Here is a 19891-nt window from a genome sequence, read left to right as displayed (position 1 = left end):
CAGGGCAAGGGTTAACACTATCCATCCCACCTAGTCCTTCCGTTGACCCCTCCTCACCTTGACTCCGCCTCCCAGGTATATAAGGTATTGTCCAAGAGTCCAGCGCCATTCCAGATGCTCACCTGTAAGAGATAAGTAAGATGTGAATAAATACCTTTTGAATCAAACTCACCCTGCATTGGAGTTATTGGGCTAGATCCTTGGAAACACGTAACAGAATGGTAGCAGAGGATGGTTTTCAGCCCAATTAACCCAAGATATGCAAGGAGCCCCCAAAGTGCCTGAAACGAAGGGGAGACCAAATACCCGAGCATTCACAAAGAGAATTGTGGCACAGTCATCTTCTACAGAAACCATGCCAAGAGAGACAGCGGACGAGAATGAGCAGACCTCCAACCAGGCACCCCAACTTTATTTTACAGTAAGAGTGTGGTCACCACCACCAGAATCTCTAGAGAGTTTCACTCAGCTAGGCATAAGGCTGGGACATCTATGGGTGAGCACATCCTAAACTTGAACGCCACCAGGGCTGAACTGATATAGAGAGGGGAAGCCATCTCTGAGGAAAGTATGAAGAGTATAATTATTAACTCACCAGACTCTAGTTGGGACAATTTCATAACACAACTAGATAGTCTCAGTCTAGAACACCTCACCCTAGAGACACTCACGAACAAACTAAGAGCTGAAGATAGCCTGAGAAGAGACCGCTCCATATGTCGCAGAGATAACAGGCCAGCGAAAAGGGTTGAGTTCTAAACCAGGAACCACAACACCCCAGAGTGCTTCATATGCGGTTCCAGGAACCATTATAAGAGGGACTGCCCCAGAAACACAAGGGATAGGGATCACTCCCACCGCAGGGATAGGCAAGGCCGGAGGACAGGGTTCACTGACAGACAATAGGTACAGACGCAGGGACTCCCCCAATCCGAGAGACAGGAGAGGACAAAGAGACAGTTCCAGGGAAAGCCAATCAGGGTCACTGTATGGCCTTGGAGATCGCAAACATACACACACACAGATAAGTGAAGGAAATGAGTGGCTCATAGATTCAGAAGCCACCGATCACACCATTTACAATAGAAAGCTTCTCACATCATTCACAGAAGAAAATTACCACATCAAGGTAGCAAACCAGGATAGGGTCCTAGTGACTGGAAAGGGAGACACATACATAAATGGAATAGGCAAAATAGAGGGGGTATTACTCATACCCGAAATACCACACAACATATTAGCCACACTTAAACTAAGCAAGGATATGGGTATCGAGACTACGTTGAAGGGAGGAAAGGTTTATATGACCAAGAACAAGAAGGACATTGGCAAGATCATTATCAATGGGGGGCTAACATACCTCCAACCCGAAGGGGATTGCCAATCAAGCATAAATGCTCACCTAGAAAGCAAAGAAAGCGAGATGGATGCCTCTGAAGAGGTAGAGGGGGATAAGACAGACGACGCCACAAAAGATGAACACACTCACGATACAACACACAAGGGGAAACTGTCTATTGGCAAGCCTATACATGATAACTGTGCCCACTTACTTCACAGGAAGTTGGGTCATGCTAGCTTTCCAGTCATTCAAAAAATGATCGACTGTTCCAATGGTTTGCAAGTAAAGAGCTATAAAAACTACCTCGAGTGTTCCGTGTGCAAATGTTCCAAACTCAAGACCAAACCCAAACCAAAGAAGGCCACACACACCACCAACTCCATTTTCCATTTAGTACATATGGACTTAGTGGGCCCCATGAAGCCCTCTATAAAATACAAAAAAAGTTCTTCTTGACCATAGTGGAGGATTTCAGTCATTATGGGTTTGTGTATACGCTCAACCATAAAAATGAAGTATTCCAGAAGTTTAGAGAGTTTTACAAAAGGGTAGAAACACAACACAACACTAAAATAAAACAAATAATGACGGATAGAGGGTCTGAATTCCTATCAAGGGATATTTCGAATTGGTTAAAGGCGCATGGGGTATTGCATTTTACTTCTTTGCCATTTTCCGCATTTCAGAACGGAGTAGTGGAATGAAAAAATGGCGTCTTGCAGACTATGATGAGGTGCGTGTTAGAAGACGCAGGGCTAGGGCAGTCTTTCTGGGCTGAGGCACTCACGTACTCTAACTATACCCTAAACAGACTGTGGTCTAGTGTAGTAGGTAAGACCCCTTATGAAATAATGTACAGCAGAAAACCCCAAATAGCGCATCTACACATATTTGGGGTCACAGCAGACGTGCATATCCCAAAACAGTGAGACGCAAGGGCGACAAAGTCTCGAGAAGATTGAAATTCATGGGGTATGAATCTGGGACAAAAGGATACAGATTCATAGACAAAGACAATAAATTTATCATATCCAGGACAGCGGTGTTTCACAAAAACACCAATTGGTCAAAAATACACCTCAATGAAGTATTCCCCAGGCAGGAAATCACAAACAATGTAAGGGATGAGGATAAGCAAGACACAGTAGAAACCAAAACACACGAGAGACACAAACCTAGACACCAGGGGGTAACTACCAAAGAGTGGAAAGAGGACCATCCCATCATAAAGATAGACACACTGACAAAAAGGGAAGCCAGATACATTTTATTTTTTATTTTTTATTTTATTTTTCAATTTATATACCGCCCTTCTCCCTGAGGACTCAGGGCGGTGCACAGCCAGAATTAAAAACATGAAATACAAATATTAAAAACAATTAAAATCTATATAAATTTGACCCAAAATTTAAAAAACCACAAACCAATTAAACATTTAAAAAATTTAAATTTTTTAATTTACATGCATGACACAGAGACACAACCAAACCGACCCATTAGATCCAACAGAAATAAGACCCCAAAAAGATTTGAGGATTACATCCTATCAATACACACAAACAAGACAACACCCAACTCATACGAAGAGGTGCTCAGACTGCCACAGGAAGAAAGGATTAGGTGGGAACAAGCCATGGAGAAGGAGATGGCCAGCTTGAGAGAACTAAATGTATATACTCCCTCTAAGGCCCCAACCGACAAAGCACCCATTGGGACGTAATGGGTCTTTAAAATCAAGGAACTAGAGGACAACAAGACTCTATATAAAGCCAGACTAGTAGCTCAGGGGTTTGCACAGAAATACCCTGATGACTATACAGACACTTACTCACCCACAGTTAGGGCCGAAAGCGTCAAGAGTGCTCTGGTAATAGCATCCATTCTAGGCCTCGAAGTATACCAATTTGACGTAGAGACCGCCTATCTCCACGCAAAACTTCCGGCTTGTCCCAGGATGGTGGCGGTCGGCTGAGCTCCGCTGAGGAGATGGAGAGGTTGCTGGTGTCAGGGGTCTTCGGGAGCCCTTTTAACTATCTCTGGCTCCACTCCTGATGAGGGGAATGCTCGCCCTCCCTGCTGAGGGCTTTTTCGCCCTCCGGAATACCATGGCAGGGCAGGACTCGCTGTTTGATGCCGCCACGGGAGATGGGGCAACGGCCTGCTGAAACAGCTGTTTCCGGCTTGTCAGCACCGGGAGGAGTGGAGGCTGGAGCGTTCGGTGGCGGTCGGCGTTTCTGTGCGGCGGCGGCGGCTTGGAGGTGCCCTTCATCCCCCTTGCCCCTCAGGGATCTCTGGGACGCTCTCTGGATGTTTTTTGGGGGTCCTGGAGGTGCCATGGGGAGCCCAGGGTGCTGGTTGCGAGCCGGCGACGGCGGCAGTGGCGGCGGCGGTGGAAGGCAATGGCTGCCACGGATCATCCGGCTGAAGAAAGAGCTTGCAGTAGGTGGCTGGGGGAATACAGACAGCCTTGCCCTCAGGATTACCATCTGCTCTTTTTTGAGCCATGACCCCTATTATCCGGGTTTTTTGTCATCAGTGCTGAGACTGGGGATTTGGGGAGATTTGGGGCAGGAGAGGCGGGAGGCTGACCAGGGCTCTATTGGTCGCCTCGGGTGGCTTCTCCTCCCCCTCTTCTTCCCCCAGGTATGGGTGGGTGTTGGCCTTTGATGGCCACCCACCCTTGGACTTGGACTGGGTTCTTTGTCTGCTATCCCTACTCTCACCCCAGGGAAGAACTTGTGCCTGTGGAATTATCACCATTGTCTTTAATAACTTTACAAACTGCTGGCTTCTTGTGCGACCCCAAACTGGAGGAGAACTGGGCAAAACGGTGTGCAGGTGCTGAGGGGGCTGTTTGTCATCCGCCAGATGAAAGGATGGACTATTGTGACTTCATTGTCGGTGTCATCTGGCCCAGTCACTGTGAGAGGGTGACTGGGATAATTATCCTCCAGACGTGGGGGGGATGCCACTGGCCCCTTTCACTGCCGTGAGAGGGCAGTGAACCAGCTCCTGATATGAAGATCTACTTTGACCCAGTATTATTGGACTATCTGGTGAAGCCCTGACCAGTTGACTCTCCACCTCTGTTTTGTGCGATGTTTACGGCTGCTGACCTGCTTGCGCTGCGAGATTCCCCCCTCTCGTAGGTTTGGCCCTCCTCACTATCGAGGGCCTACCTTGATGACGGATTTTGGAATCCTGAGAGGTGGCATGCGGCGAGGAGGGGGTTGTGGGGTTTTTTGGGGAAATTTTTAGATAAGGTTTTAAAGGTTTCTGGGAGGGGGTGGGCTCAGTGGGTTTGGGGGAGAACCTGTCGGGGAGGAGGCCAGAGCTGGCTGAAGAGGGCCGAGCTGAGGATTTTGTACAGTGTCTGGATGATAAAATAACTCAGATTCGGGAAGACTTGGCCGCCGACTGGGTTAGTTCAGACGAGATGAATGAGGCAGGCCTTGAGAGTGTTATCTGGGAGGAGTTCGATCCTGTGGCTCCCGAGGACGTGGACAGGATCTTGGGACGGCTGAATGCGACCACATGTTTATTGGACCCGTGTCCCTCCTGGTTGGTGCTGGCTTCCCGGGAGGTTACAGGAGGCTGGCTCCAGGGGATTATTAACGCTTCTTTGAGCAAGGGTGTCCTGCCGGCCGCCTTGAAAGAGGCGGTGGTGAGGCCTCTCCTCAAGAACCCAGCAGTGTTGGCAAATTATCATCCACTCTCCAACCTTCACTTCATTGCGAAGGTTGTTGAGAATGTGGTAGCGTGACAGCTCCCCCAGTACCTGGATGAATCGTCGTATCTGGATCCGTTCCAGTCAGGCTTCAGGCCTGGGTACAGCACGGAAACGGCATTGGTCGCATTGGTTGATGATCTCTGGAGGGCTCGGGACAGGGGTTGTTCCTCTGTCCTAGTCCTATTAGACCGCTCAGCGGCTTTTGATACCATTGACCCTGGTATCATGCTGCACTGGCTAGAGGAGTTAGGGGTGGGGGGCACCGTCCTATGGTGGTTCTCCTCCTTTCTCTCTGACCGGTCACAGTCCGTGTTGATAGAGGGGCAGAGGTCGACCCCGAGGCCCCTTGTATGTGGGGTGCCACAAGGGTCGGTCCTCTCGCCCCTTCTGTTCAACATTTATGTGAAGCCGCTGGGTGAGATCATCCGTGGTTTCGGAGTGAAGTACCATCAGTACGCTGATGACACTCAGCTCTCCATCTCCACCCCGGACCACCCCAATGATGCCCTTGAAGTGATGTCCCGGTGCCTGGAGGCCGTGCGGATCTGGATGGGGAGAAACAGACTCAGGCTCAACCCATCCAAGACCGAGTGGCTGTGGTTTCCGACATCCCGATATAGTCAGTTGGTGCCATCACTGACTATTGGGGGCGAGTCATTGGCCCCCATGGAGAGGGTTCGCAACTTGGGTATACTATATATATCAACTATATATCCCTATTATATATAGCTAAATGGACAAGGCCAGACATCATCCTAGCAGTCAACCTTCTGTCTAGGCATGTCAGCGAACCAAAAACATATCACTGGGAGGGTGCGAAACAAATACTCAGGTACCTAAAGTACAGCGTAGATGCTTGCCTATGTCTAGAACCAGTAAACTCCAGAGAACCTATCCTAACCTGTTATGCGGATGCTGACTGGGCTGGGGACACGAAGAGCAGGAAAAGTACCTCTGGCTATATATTCTTCATCAACAACTGTCCGGTGCATTGGTATACCGGAAAGCAAAATTTGGTAGCTACATCCACAGCAGAAAGCAGAGTACATCTGTCTGTCAAAAGCAGCCAACAACTTAACATGGTTCGATGATCTGCTTTCCAATATCTGGACTGAACCAGCCTACCCAATAATTATACATGAAGACAATAAAGCGGCTATAGACATATCCATGGCAGACGCTGTGGGTCAAAGATCAAGACATATAGATGTCAAACACAAACACATTAGGCAATTATCAAACATTGGCTTCCTCAAAGCCATACCCTGTGAGACTGTTGAACAAATTGCGGACATCCTGACCAAACCCTTACAGAACAAACAACACGCTTATCTAACTTCGAAATTAGGTGTACATATGCAACACACACACATCTCCAACTGTTAGGCATTTAGAGGGGGATTTGTTACATACAAATGCCTAACACTGTGCACCCATGGCAGGGCAAGGGTTAACACTATTTTATTATTATATATTATTAATTCAATTTATATACCACCCTTCTCCTATTGGACTCAGGGCTGTGCACAGCCAAGAATAAAAAACATACCAATACAAAATTTAAAACGCGGTATTGGTCGCGTTGGTGGATGATCTCTGGAGGGCTCGGGACAGGGGTTGCTCCTCTGTTCTGGTCCTATTAGATCTCTCAGCGGCTTTTGATACCATCGACCATGGTATCATGCTGCACCGGCTGGAAGAGTTGGGGATGGGAGGCACTGTGTTGCGGTGGTTCTCCTCCTTTCTCTCTGACCGGTCGCAGTTTGTGTTGGCAGGGGGGCAGAGGTCAACCTCGAGGCCTCTCATCTGTGGAGTGCTGCAGGGATTGGTCCTCTCGCCCCTTCTGTTCAACATTTATGTGAAGCCGCTGGGTGAGATCATCCGTGGCTTTGGGGTGAGATACCATCAGTACACTGATGACACCCAGCTGTACATCTCCACCCCAGGCCACCCCAACGATGCCCTTGAAGTGATGTCCCAGTGCCTGGAGGCTGTGCGGATCTGGATGGGGAGGAACAGGCTCAAGCTCAACCCTTCCAAAACTGAGTGGCCGTGGCTCCCGGCATCCCGATATAGTCAGTTGACTCCATCACTGACTATTGGGGGCGAGTCTTTGGCCCCCACTGAAAGGGCTCACAATCTGGGAGTCCTCCTGGATAGGCAGCTGTCTTTGGAGGAACATCTGATGGCTGTTATCAGGGGGACCTTTTATCAGGTTCGCCTGATTCGCCAGTTGCGGCCCTTTCTCGATCGGGATTCCTTGTGCACAATCACTCACGCCCTCGTCACCTCTCGCCTTGACTACTGCAACGCTCTCTACGTGGGGCTCCCCTTGAAGAGCACCCGGAGGCTCCAGCTGGTCCAGAATGCAGCAGCGCGGGTAGTGATGGGAGCAACATGGCGCTCCCATGTAACACCGCTCCGGCGCGAGCTGCACTGGGTCCCGGTGGTCTTCCGGGTGCGCTTCAAGGTGTTGGTTATCACCTTTAAAGCGCTCCATGGCATAGGGCCTAGCTATCTGCGAGACCGCCTGCTGCTACCGACGACCTCCCAGCGACCCGTGCGCTCCCACAGAGAGGGCCTCCTCAGGGTGCCATCAGCCAAACAATGTAGGCTGGTGACCCCCAGGGGGAGGGCCTTCTCGGTGGGGGCTCCCACCCTCTGGAATCAGTTGCCCCCAGAGATAAGGAGAATCCATGACCTCAATGCCTTCCGTCGTTCCCTTAAAACCCATCTTTTCCAGCAAGCCGGGTTGGCTTAAAAAGAAATTTTTAAATTCTTTTAATTAGTTTGTGATTTCTTAACTTTCAGGCCAAAATTTATATATATTTTTAAATGTTTTTTAATATTTGTATTCTATGTTTTTTATCTTGGCTGTACACCGCCCTGAGTCCTCAGGGAGAAGGGCGGTATATAAATTGGAAATTAAATTAAATTAAATTAAATTAAATTAAAAATCAATTAAAAGAATTATACAGCTTTGGCCCACAATTTAAAACAATCCAATTAAAACCCAATTTGCACTTAAAAAGCTAAAAAGAGCTAAAAAGGGGGGGGTGGGTTTCACGCCAGCCCTGCTTGATGGAAAAGAAAAGTTTTTAGAGCACGGCGAAAGGCCCGGAGATCTGGTATCCTTTGGATCTCCGGGGGCAAATCGTTCCAGAGGGCAGGTGCTGCCACAGAGAAGGCCCTCCCCCTGGGGATCACCATCCGACATTGCCTGGCTGACGGCACCTTGAGGAGTCCCCATTGTGGGAGTGTACTGGTCGGTGGGACGCTATCGGGGGCAGAAGGCGGTCTCGCAAATACCCATCCATCCCACCTAGTCTTTCCCTTGACTCCTCCTCACCTTGACTCCACCTCCAAGGTATATAAGGTATTGTCCAAGAGTCCAGCGCCATTCCAGATGCTCACCTGTAAGAGATAAGTAAGTTGTGAATAAATACCTTTTGAATCAAACTTACCCTGCATTGGAGTTATTGGGCTAGATCCTTGGAAACACGTAACAGTCTCCGTGTTTCCAGTGCCTTTTTTCCCACTTGGAGGAAAGGATATTTCTTCCAACAGAGCGATGCCCACATCTGACAGCTTGGCCTTCTGATCTTATTTGTCTTCTGACACTGGGAACTCCCGGCTGTTTCCTCTACCTCCTTCTCAGTAACGTTTACAACATCCTAGCTGGCAGAGATACTCCAGGTTTCCCTGCGCTGGGTGGAACCTCTGTTCTTCCTCCGTGCCTCCACCGAATCATCTTGCGGTGGGGAGGTTGTGGGGAGGGTTGTACAGACCAAAAATCACGTCCATTTCTCAGATTCGCCTGCTAAACTCGGTCGCTGAAGATCCCTGCAAAGGATTCTAAAGTTTTGGAGGGCAATTAGGCATCGTGGGAATCAACTTGTCGGTGAGTATCTTCTTAATAATCCAAACAACCTTCTCCAAACCTTAAAATAAGACCATTTGGCTCATGAATGAGATGCCTTTTAGAGCATGTGCAGAGGGCATCTTTGGTGACAGGATCAACACTGACTTACATTTTCACTTTAGAAACTGTAAGTCAGAAAAATTAGGCAGAAAAATAGGCTGTTTATTTTTTGCTTTGCTGCTATTGGGATGTATTTATTTATTTATTTATTAAATTTTTATACTGCCCCCTCTCCCGAAGGACTCGGGGCAGTGAACAGCCAAAATTTAAAAACATACAATATAAACATTAAAATACTATAAAACAAAATTAAATTTATCTTTGGCTTCCCCCTATTTAAAACCCCTTACCCATAAAATTCACCAATTAAAATTTTTTAACCCAGCCTGGCTTGCTGAAATAAAAAAGTCTTCAGTGCCCGGCGGAAGGTCCGGAGGTCCGGGATCAGTCGTATCCCTGGGGGTAGCTCATTCCAGAGGGCGGGTGCCCCCACAGAGAAGGCTCTTCCCCGGGGAGTCGCCAGCCGACATTGCCTGACAGACGGCACCCTGAGGAGACCCTCTCTGTGGGAGCGTATTGGCCGGTGGGAGGTTATTGGTGGCAGAAGGTGGTCTCGTAAATAACCCGGCCCTAAGCCATGGAGCGCTTTGAAGAGGAGAACCAATACCTTGAAGCACACCCGGAAGACCACTGGAAGCCAATGCAGCTCACGCAGGAGAGGTGTCACGTGGGAGCGCCATGTCGCCCCCATAAGTACCCGCGCGGCTGCATTCTGCACCAGTTGGAGCCTCCGAGTGCTCCTCAAGGGGAGTCCCATGTAGAGAGCGTTGCAGTAGTCCAGGCGGGAAGTAACGAGGGCATGAGTGACTGTGCACAAGGAGTCCCAATCCAGAAAGGGGCATATCAGGCGAACCTGATAGAAAGCTCCCCTGGCCATGGCCGTCATATGCTCTTCTAAAGACAGCCGTGCATCCAGGAGGTCACCCAAGTTACGCGCCCTCTCCGTGGGGGCCAATGTCTCGCCCCCAATAGTCAGCGATTTCATTTAAATTTATTTAGGGATGGGGGCTGAACCTGCTGGATTTCTGCCGAACCCATTCTCCTCTTTTCCAGGGCCAGGTGGGTAAGAATGGGTCTATTTGAATTAGCGCTTCTTCCATTTAATTCTCCCACCCGTTCCCAGTTGTATACATTACGGAGAATGCCAAAGCGGCATCTCGTTCCTAAGATTTATATTGATGGATATTTGTGTTAAGATTGACACTGCTGTCCGATGGGGTTTTGATATTGGATTATTTTTCAATATGGGCTGACCTATCATTCTGAGTTGACGGATCTCTGAAAGGGTCTTAAGGGACCCCTCCCACCCATTCAGCCACCCAGCCAGGCATCCTAAGACCACATTTTAAGAAATAATGGATTTGGAAGCTTGTTTATGATATTTTCAAATTGCCCAGGAATGTTTTTTTTAAAAAGAATTGTAATTACATAATTCCCTCCCCCTCTCAAATGAGGGTCGAGAGTGTTTAGGTTGAGTTTATGGATTGGAAATATTTTTTGTGCTGGTGGAAACTGGGTGGGGTGGCAGAAAGGCATGCCGGAGCTGAGATCCCTGCAACAATTTGTTGCTGATCTCTCTTCCTTCTGCTTTTGTTTGCTGCTGTACACACAGATACACAGACACACACTGCAGGAAAATTGCAAGTCCACAAGGAAGAAGCCTGTGTCAGGGGTTTTTATTTTATTTTATTTATTTATTTTATTGGATTTGTATACCGCCCTACTCCCGAAGGACTCAGGGCGGTGAACAGCCACAGAATAAAAGACATAAATACAAAAATTTAAAATAGAATAAAAACAAATTAAATAATTTGGCTGAGACAAATTTTAAATACCCAATAATTTAAAAAACAAATTAAAATTTACATTTAAATTTACATTTAAAATTTACATTTTTGTAATGGAGCCGAGGCTTCTTTGGTTGGGGGTGGGGTGGGGAGAGAAGGGAAGGGGGGGGCTTCTCTCAGGAAGAGCAATTGCGAAGTTGCCACCCAAAGTCACTGTCAGGGTAAATGTCTAACAGTCTCACTACCACAGGTCCACAGCCCTGTAAGGGTTAACTGACCACACATCCCATCATCCCCATAACCACATCTTACCTTCTGGCTCCTCCTCCTGAGTATAAGAACTTCCACCACGTAGAGATCCAGTAGTTCCAGAAGTGTACCTGTATAGGAAAGACCAGAGGTCAGTAACTGCTAACCTGATCAGACCTGGGAGTAATGCAGGCCTGAAATAAAAGATATTAGAAAATCATATTTACTTGTCCTGTGAGTTACTGGGCTAGATTCATTCCTCAACAATCTGGTAGCAGAGGATGGTTGCCCATAACTCAAAATAATGGCAGAATCAGTAATTTATCCTGAAGCAGAAAACAGGAGAAACACAAGAGCCTACACCAAGCAAATGGCAGAGCTACAGGCAATTGAAGGCACTACAGCAAGAATCGCAACGACTGAGAGTGAGCAGGACTGCAATCCGAACCCACTCATCAGAAGCGAGAGACCACAAGAGGAAACAAGCAACTGCGAAAGAGAGGAGCCACCAGAAAGAGATGAATTCAGGGCGACCATACTGAAGATGATGGAAGCGCCCATCAGCAAGGTGGATCTCATCGCGAAACTCCAAGGCCTCCTAGATAACCATGGTGATAACCATGATGATCACCCAGGAACGAAACCATGAAGCCGCCAGTCCAGTAAGGGAAAGGAATTCCCAGGCAGAAGCACCGGACATGGTCAATTCCATTTTCGCGCCATGCTCCCGGTGGCCATCTTGGGATGACCAACAGCCAATGGGGAGCCGAGATTCAAACCAAACGGCGCAAAACAATGAGAACCCCAAAACAAATGGGGAACAACCCGAAAATAACCTAGAAGAAAGAGTCCAGACCTACAGGAGCTCACCCACTGAGCTCAAAATAGACAAGGCAATAAAGACTTCAGCGGCAGCCTTTGGCTCCACATTCAAGCCTCCCGCGCAAGCCGCAAGCTACTCCGAAACACAAGACAACGGGTTGGCCACCAGAGTCGAAGCATCGACTCAGCCAACCCTCCGGGAACCAACACGCCCCGAAAGTGAGCACCAAAACACGACCATCTACGGGACCAATCAACTGCAGAATTCGAACTCACCACCCAATGCACCAACGATCCGAGACCCGAGAGTAGAAAGGCAAACTAGTTACTTACCAGCTCCACAACCTCCGCCAGGCTTCCCTACTCGCCCGGAGACCAACAAACACGGACCAGGGTCCACCGTCATCGCTGCTGCTGCAATCACCGCCACCGCCCCACCATGCCTTGGAGATCCTTGACTTACGGCCGCTGCCGCGCCACCGAGCTTCAGAGGTCCTCGACCTGCGACTGCTTCGCCTCCTCACCTTCTCCCATTCTTCTCCGGGGATCCAGCCACCCAGCAGTGGTGCCCACTGTCCAGAGAATACTCCGGACTCACCAGGGGTGAGTTCAGCCTCCCACCGGCAGGCCTAGGCCTAGGCCTGGGAGCCACAGCAGCGAGCTCCTCATCCGACGGCCTCCAGCGCGAAATGAGCTTCGTGCATGCTCAGTCGCCACCTGTAACAAGAGAAGTAAGGAACATAGAGATAAGTCCGTTCAGACTAGCATCAAACATCCCATTGCCTTACTGTGAGTTTAACCATACCCTGGACCATGGACAGCTACCTCCAGTAAGTAACTACTCTAACAATTCTGGGACAATACCTATTAATCTACCAAAATTACAGATAGATGGAGGAAACCTCATAGAGTGGAGCCAACAGTTACAAGTTGCTTTTATGAAAGAAAATGCGCTCTTTCTAGTTAATAGACCTCCAAAAAGGCCTTGGTCATTAGAAATTGACTGTGTTCACCACAAAGCTTTTTATATACTGTTAACAACAATTCCTCCCACTATGTATCCTACTATTGGTAACAACTTAACTGTGTTTGAAGTCATGCAAAAATTATACAGTTTGTTCTATAGTCAGAGTAGAGCCACAACAACAAGAATATCTAGGGAATTCCACTCCGCCAGACTCAGACCAGGGGTTCTCATGAGCGAACATATATTAAAATTGAATGCAACCAGGGCTGAGCTTATTATTATTATTATTATTATTATTATTATTATTTATTAAATTTATATCCCACCCTTCTCCCCGAAGGGACTCAGGGCGGTGAACAGCCGAGAATTAAAATAACATACAATATAAAAGTTAAAATAATTAAAAATAAATTAAATTAAACGGCCACCCCCAATTTAAAACCCCTAGCAATACAATTAAAAAACTAACCCATAAAACCTATTCAGGCCAGGCCGGCTTGCTGAAATAAAAACATCTTCAGGGCCTTACGGAAAGTGCGGAGATCCGGAATCAGCCGTATTCCAGGAGGTAGCTCGTTCCAGAGGGCGGGTGCTCCCACAGAGAAGGCTCTCCCCCTGGGGGCTGCCAGCCGACATTGCTTGACCGACGGCACCCTGAGGAGGCCCTCTCTGTGAGAGCGTATTGGCCGGTGGGAGGTTATCGGTAGCAGCAGGCGGTCTCGTAAATACCCTGGCCCTAAGCCATGGAGCGCTTTAAAGGTGAGAACCAACACCTTGAAGCGCACCCGGAAGACCACCGGGAGCCAGTGCAGCTCGCCCAGGAGAGGTGTTATATGGGAGCGCCATGTCACTCCCATATAACACCTTTATGCAAAGAGGAGAGATAATCACCGAGGAAAGTATGATGAGTATCATTATCAACTCATTAGATAGCTGCTGGGACAATTTCGTGACTCAATTGGATAGTCTCAGCATAGAGCATCTATCACTAGGCACACTCACAAATAGGCTCATAGCTGAAGACAGCCTAAGGAGGGACCGCCACCTATCCAGGAGGGACCCCAGACCCATAAAGAACGTTGAATTTCAGGATAGGACAAGGAACACCCCAGAATGTTTCTCGTGTGGATCCAGGAACCACTTAAAGAGGGACTGCCCCAAGAACAACAGGGATAGGGGATACAACGATAGCAGAGGGAGGCGGTCACCAGAACGTAGGCCTTTCAAAGAGAGAGGGTGTGGATGGTCCCCCAATCCCAGAAGACACCACGAGCGCAGGGATAGTTCTAGGGACAGCAACCCAGGCTCCATGTATGGCTTTAGATGTGATAATTCAGATGTCAAACAAAAGATAAAGAAGAACATGTGGCTCTTAGATTCAGGAGCCACAAACCACACAACGTGTAACCCGAAACTATTCAGTTCACTCACTGAGACAGACTTCAAGTTAAAAGTAGCCAATCAGAGTAGTGTTCAAGTAGTAGGGAAGGGGAACGTGCACATCTCGCAAATTGGAGAAATAGAGGGGGTATTGTATGTACCTAAGATACCCTACAACGTATTAGCTACCACCAAGCTCACACAAGACACAGGCAGTGAAATAGTGTTCAGGGAAGGGAAGGCCTATGTACTTAAGCAAGGAAATAAGATAGGGGAGGTAACCATACGAGAGGGCCTGCCCTACTTCACACCTGGCATGGGCAATGAAGGAAGCATTAACACAAGCACAGACAATGGGGAAAAAGGAAACACTGAGATAGAGGGGGTACACCAGAAGGTAACCGACTGTAAACCATCTGGTAAAAACATTGTGTCTATTGGAAAACCAATGCATGATAACTGTGCCCACCTCCTCCACAGGAGGCTGGGACACATTAGCTTCCCTGTTGTAAAGAAAATGCTAGAATGTACTGAAGGCCTTAAAGTAAAAAACTGTGAAAACTCTTTAGAGTGTTCAGTTTGTAAGCGCTCAAAGATTAAGGTTAAAGCAAGGCCAAAAAGGTCAGAATGAACCACCGAGTCTCCCTTCCAACTGATACATATGGACTTGGTAAGGCCATTGAGACCATCTATCAGGCATAGAAAAAGGTTCTTCCTAACTATTGTGGATGATTACAGCAGATATGGATGTGTCTACTCACTTAGACACAAGAACGAGGTATCTCAAAGATTCAAAGAGTTCCACAAAAGGATAGAGCTACAGCACAACACAAAAATAAAACAAATAATGACCGACAGGGGGTCAGAATTTATGGCTAAAGAGTTCACAAGATGGTTAAGGGAGCAGGGTATAGTGCATTACTCCTCTTCGCCTTTTTCACCATTCCAGAATGGGGTCGTAGAAAGAAAGAACAGATGCTCCAAACAATGGAGCCTAAATGGTTTTTTAAATTGGGATTTTAAATTTTATGGATTTGAGGGTTTTAAATGGGGAAGCTAGTGATTTAATTCTTTTTTAATTATCTTAACTTTTGTATTTGTATGTTTTTTAATTTTGGCTGTTCACCACCCTGAGTCCCTTCTGGGAGAAATTAAATTAATAATAATAATAATAATAATAATAATAATAATAATAATAATAATAATAATAATAATAACAATAAAAAAGTGCGTTTTGGAGGATGCAGGGATGGGACAGTCTTTTTGGTCGGAGGCACTGCATTATTCTAACTACACACTAAACAGGTTATGGTCAAGTTCCATTAACAAAACACCATATGAAATGCTGTATAAGAGAAAACCTAACCTAGCCCACCTACATATAGAAGACTACATCATGACCATACATAGCAACTACGCCACACCTAATTCCTATGAAGACATACTTAACCTCCCCCAAGAAGAGAGAGAAAAGTGGAAATTAGCCACGGAAAGGGAAATGGAGAGCCTCAGGGACCTACGTGTGTATTCACCAGCCCAAGTACCAGAAAACAAGAAACTAATAGGAACCAAATGGGTGTTCAGAATCAAAACACTGGAGAACAACAAAGCACTGTACAAGGCGAGACTGGTCGCACAAGGATTTGCCCAGAAGTATCCAGAGGATTACACAGACACCTACTCACCTACCGTCAGAGATGAGAGTGTCAAAAGTGCACTGGTAATAGCCACTATTCTGGGACTTGAAGTATTCCAATTTGATGTACAGACCGCATATCTCCATGCTGAATTGGACAAAGAAATATACGTCAAAGCACCACCAGGATACAACGAAGGAGAAAGCAACACTTGGCTCCTGAATAAAAGTTTGTATGGACTCAAGCAATCGGGCAAGAGATGATATGATTGCTTAGCCAAAGCCTTCAGCTCTATGGGTTTTACAGCCACTTCAGCTGACAAATGCTTTTTTACAAAAAGAGAAAATGACTCATTTGAGGGCATACTTGTCTATGTGGATGATATTCTGTACATAGGCAGACACAAGGACAAATGTGATAAATTTGCCACTGAACTGGGGAGCCACTTCTCCTTAAAATCACTGGGTAAAATCGACAAGTACCTAGGAGTCCACATGACTAAGACTGATAAAGGATTCCGACTTTCACAAAAAGAAAAAATTGTTGAACTATTATCAAAATGCAATATGTCAGAGGCGAAGCCCAGTGATGCACCCATGCAACCAGACTTTCTGAAAAGTATGTATGATGAGTCTGAACCCTTTAATGACAACAAATTGTATAGATCTACCATAGGATTGCTATTGTACATAGCTAATTGAGTGAGGGTGTCTTGCCATCCGCCTTGAAAGAGGCGGTGGTGAGTCCCCTCCTCAAGAAGCCTGCTCTGGATCCGGCTGTTTTGGCTAACTATCGTCAGGTCTCCAACCTTCCCTTCTTGGCGAAGGTTGTCAAGAGTGTGGTGGCGCAACAGCTTCCTGGGTACCTGGATGAAGCTGTCTATCTGGATCCGCTCCAGTCCGGCTTCAGGCCTGGGCACAGCACGGAAACGGCATTGGTCGCGTTGGTGGATGATCTCTGGAGGGCTCGGGATAGGGGTTGTTCCTCTATCCTGGTCCTGTTAGATCTCTCAGCGGCTTTTGATACCATCAACCATGGTATCCTGCTGCGCCGGTTGGAGGGGTTGGGAGTGGGGGGCACCGTCCTGCGGTAGTTCTCCTCCTATCTCTCCAACCGGTCGCAGTTGGTGTTGGCAGGGGGGCAGAGGTCGACCCCGAGGCGCCTTGTTTGTGGGGTGCCTCAGGGGTCGGTCCTCTCACCCCTTCTGTTCAACATTTATGTGAAGCCACTGGGTGAGATCATCCATGGCTTTGGGGTGGAGTTCCATCAGTACGCTGATGACACTCAGCTGTACATCTCCACCCCAGGCCATCCCAAGGATGCCCTTGAAGTGATGTCCCAGTGCCTGGAGGCCATGTGGATCTGGATGGGGAGTAACAGGCTTCATCTCAACCCTTCCAAGACCGAGTGGCTGTGGCTTCTGGCGTCCCGATATAGCCAGCTGGTGCCATCGCTGGCTATTGGGGGCAAGTTATTGGCCCCCACGGATAGGGCTCGCAACTTGGGCGTCCTCCTGGATGCACAGCTGTCTTTAGAAGAGCATATGATGGCCGTGGCCAGGGGGGCTTTTTATCAGGTCCGCCTGATTCGCCAGTTGCGTCCCTTTCTGGACTCTTCAAATATCTTCCTCAATGGTTTAGATAAATGATTTAACAGATGACAGATTAACAGCCTCCAGTCCCCTAATCCTCTTTTTGCTCTTCTCTGCACTCTTTCCAGAGTCTCCACATCAAATCAGAGAGCCTGGATAGCTCAACAGACAGAAGCACTGTAATTTAACACCAGCTGTCTGCAATTAAAGTAAGATCGAATCTCGCCAGGCTCAAGGTTGACTCAGCCTTCCATCCTTTCTAAGGTGGGTAAATTGAGGACCCAGTTTGTGGGGGCAATAAGTTGACTTTGTATAAATACACAAAAGGATGAAGGCTATTGCTTAACGCATTGTAAGCCACCCTGAGTCTCCGGAGAAGGGCGGCATATAAATCAAATTAAAAAAAAAAAAAAATCAGCAGAAGACCCATCTTCACCAGGCCACCATGGAAGACCTTCAGAAAACTGAGGAAGACAACGGAGAAGCTGTTGGACCCTGCCTACATGGCGATCCAAGAATTAGAGCTGCAGAACAAGCGACTGGAGAAAGGCCGCGAAGATCTCCACAAGGATCTAGTGGACAACCATTTAGATATGAGCCAGCCATGTGCAGCAGTTGCCAAAAAAGCCAACACAGTTCTGGGCTGCATAAACAGAGGGAGAGAATCAAGATCACGTGAAGTGTTAATACCACTTTATAATGCCTTGGTAAGGCCACACTTGGAATATTGCATCCAGTTTTGGTCGCCACGATGTAAAAAAGATATTGAGACTCTAGAAAGAGTGCAGAGAAGAGCAAGAAAGAGGATTAGGGGACTGGAGGCTAAAACATATGAAGAAGGGTTGCAGAAACTGGGAATGTCTAGTCTAATGAAGAGAAGGACTAAGAGAGACATGATAGCAATGTTCCAATATCTCAGGGGCTGCCCCAAAGAAGAGGGAGTCAAGCTATTCTCCAAAGCACCTGAGGGCAGGACAAGAAGCAATGGATAGAAACTAATCAAGGAGAGAAGCAACTTAGAACTAAGGAGAAATTTCCTGACAATTAGAACAATTAACCAGTGGAACAACTTGCCTCCAGAAGTTGTGAATGCTCCAACACTGGAAATTTTTAAGAAGATGTTGGATAACCATTGGTCTGAAGTGGTGTAGGATTTCCTGCCTGGGCAGGGGATTGGACTAGAAGACCTCCAAGGTCCCTTCCAACTCTGTTATTCTATATTCTATACATAAGGAGGTCACCATTAGATCCCCAGCCAAGCGGCTTTCTTCAAAGAAGAAGAAGGACCCTGAAGCGAGGCAGGAACCTTGTGTCAATATTTGAAAAGTCCCTCCTGAGTCTGGATGATGTGGAGCCAAGCTTCGTGTGTAGAAAAGCCACTTCAGCCAACTGAAGGAGGAAGTCATCGCTCTTTGGAAAGAAAGAAGAACCAAAAGGAAGTACCTCAAAATTCTGCAGAAGCATCAGGAGACCTTCGTTCTTGGCATTTGACCTGGAGAACCAGACGCTCACTGTCCCCTGAAAGAGTGGACAACAGGCGGGGGGCCGAGAAGAGGTCAAAGACAAGGAAGGTTCTGCATTTGGTTGTGGATGGCTTCAAAATTCTGATGATGTCGTTTGGCTCCTTTCTGTTCCTTGGCTCCTTGGCATATCCTCATTTTTCCAATCCGCAAGTCATTGCCGAGACAATTTTGGCGGTCCTAAGTGACCAGTGCCTTACCCCTATTCCTTCTTTTTGCTAAACTAGACATACTCAATTCCAGCAAATGTTCTTTATAGGTTTTAGCCTCCAGCCCCCTCATCATCTTTGTGGCTCTTCTCTGCAGTCTTTCCAGAGTCTCCACATCTTTTTTCCATCGTGGCGACCAAAACTGAATGCCATATTCCAAGTGTGGCCTTACCAAGGCCTTATAAAGTAGGATTAACACTTCATGTGGTCTTGATTCTATCCCTCTGTTGATGCAGCCCAGGATTGTGTTGGCTTTTTTGGCAGCTGCTGCACACGGCTGGCTCCTATTTAAGTAATTGTCCACTAGGACTCCCAAGATCCCTCTCACAGTTGCTACTATTGAGCAAGGTGCCACCTATACTGTACCTGTGCATTTTGTTTTTCTTCCCTAAATGTAGAACCTTGCTTTTTTCACTGTTGAGTTTCATTTTGTTAGATAGCACCCAATGTTCAAGTCTCTCCAGATCCTTCTGTATCTTGAGCCTATCTTCTGGAGTGTTGGCTATTCCTGCCAGCTTGGTATCATCTGCAGATTTGACGAGTTCCCCATCTATCCCCTCGTCCAAGTCATTGATGAAGATGTTGAAGAGTCCTAGGCCTAAAACAAAGCCTTGGGGTTCCCCACTGCATACCTCCCTCCATGTAGATGCAGATCCATTGAGGACTACACGTTGA

The sequence above is a fragment of the Pantherophis guttatus genome, chromosome 1 (genome assembly GCF_059756535.1).
Source record: "Pantherophis guttatus breed Tessera chromosome 1, ASM5975653v1, whole genome shotgun sequence".
Classification (NCBI taxonomy): Eukaryota; Metazoa; Chordata; class Lepidosauria; order Squamata; family Colubridae; genus Pantherophis; species Pantherophis guttatus.
The sequence above is the reverse complement of the archived record's forward strand: the minus strand, read 5'-3'. Positions refer to the sequence as shown.